The sequence below is a fragment of the Capsicum annuum genome, chromosome 9 (genome assembly GCF_002878395.1).
Source record: "Capsicum annuum cultivar UCD-10X-F1 chromosome 9, UCD10Xv1.1, whole genome shotgun sequence".
In the NCBI taxonomy this organism is placed as follows: domain Eukaryota; kingdom Viridiplantae; phylum Streptophyta; class Magnoliopsida; order Solanales; family Solanaceae; genus Capsicum; species Capsicum annuum.
This window is the reverse complement of record NC_061119.1, coordinates 173,558,334-173,559,990: the sequence shown is the minus strand read 5'-3', so window position 1 is coordinate 173,559,990 and position 1,657 is coordinate 173,558,334.

The following is a 1,657-nucleotide window of genomic DNA, read 5'->3' as shown; positions in this document are numbered from 1 at the left end:
GCGATTATGGCGCATCGTGGTGAGCACCCAGTTCTCATTCGTTCTTTTTCTAGTGAGCCACCGCGATAGTGGCACGTCACGATGGTCTAGTAAATAGGGATTTTTAATCATTTTTCCAGTTTTGTTAAAAAGTTAAAAAGGGTACTTTGGATAATTCCCAAGCCCCCAAATCCGTCCAAAAATTACAAGCATTCTATGCTTATGTTCATCAAAATTTCTCTCAACCAAAACCCTAAGCTTCAATATTCAACTTCAAGAATCCCCAAGATTCCACCATTCTTTTCCCAAATCAGTTCAAGATTCAAATTTCCTAATTCATGAACACCAAGAATCATCATTCAAGAGCACAAATAGGATCTCAAAAGTAAGCTTGTTAATCTAGTTCATCATCCAAGGTATGTGGGGTTTTGAGCAAGGGTAAACCTTTCATCCTTGTGTCAAAAACTTAATTTTGATTTCTAATTTACTGAATATTCTATGATTTCTCATGAAATTGAATTTAGGGTTGATATCCAAATCCTCATTATTTTAGTTTATGAAATTGTTATGACATTTAAGGCTCCAATTGCAAGAAATTTTATATATATTCATATTTGAAATTATAAGATTCATATTATGAGTTATATACCATTATCTTGACTGAGATTGTTGAAAGTTTTAAAGATTATTATTGAGCATGAAGTTTAAATCTTATTGTTGATGTAATTATTGATGCATTAAAGCTTTATACTTTGAGTCCTAATACCATTGATGGTTTTATAATGAGATTATGATCTCATGTCCTATTGATAAGTTTTGATTAGTGCTTTCAAAAGCAATGATTGATCTTTTGATCCAAGCTAAGATAGGAATCCACATGATTCATATAGTTTATGATTTAAATCAACGAAAAGCATAATTGGTTTTCATTATAAATCCTTGTGCTGTTTTAAGGTGGATTTCCTAAAAGTTCTGAGCAATAAGTATGGGAGTAGTATTTAGCATCGAGTTGGGTATGATTCCAATGTCTCATACCCCAGAACTACGTGCCACCGTATGTTTCTGATTTGCCCATAGTGGGATAAGATAGTGATCACTAAAGTTAAGATTTTATTGCAATGGCAAGGGTAGAATAGTTCTCCCCAATGTGGGCAAGACGTTGGACTCCATGTCAGCTCACAGGGTTTATGTCGGTTAGAATAAACTCCTTGAGTCCCAAAGTCCCAAAGTTCTAAAATTTCTAAAGCTCCCATAGTTTCTATGTCCTAAAGTTTTGAAAGAATTTCCTATAGCTTAATAGTAAAGATTTTCCTAATAGTTTTAAAGTATCTCCCTTCTGATAAAGTTTTTTCCCTTAAGTTTTAAAGCTTACAGACTACAGATTCTAGAACAGAAAGAGTAACAGAAAATGTTTAGAAAGCTAAGTGTTGAGGCTCATAAGTTTTACTCAGATTATGCTTTACCGAAAGATATTGGCTATAGTTTTCAGCTTTCAGCTTACAAATGAAGAGTGAGCCCTTTCGACACTTAGATAGTCTGATTTAAATGGAGAATACAAGTACAGTTTCTAGAACTAAATGTTATGGGTCATAAGATTCAGAGAGTATGTTTTGCTTCTTACTGCCACATATTTTAGTATTTTAGATATTCCAGCTTATGTGAGTCATTTACATTTAGC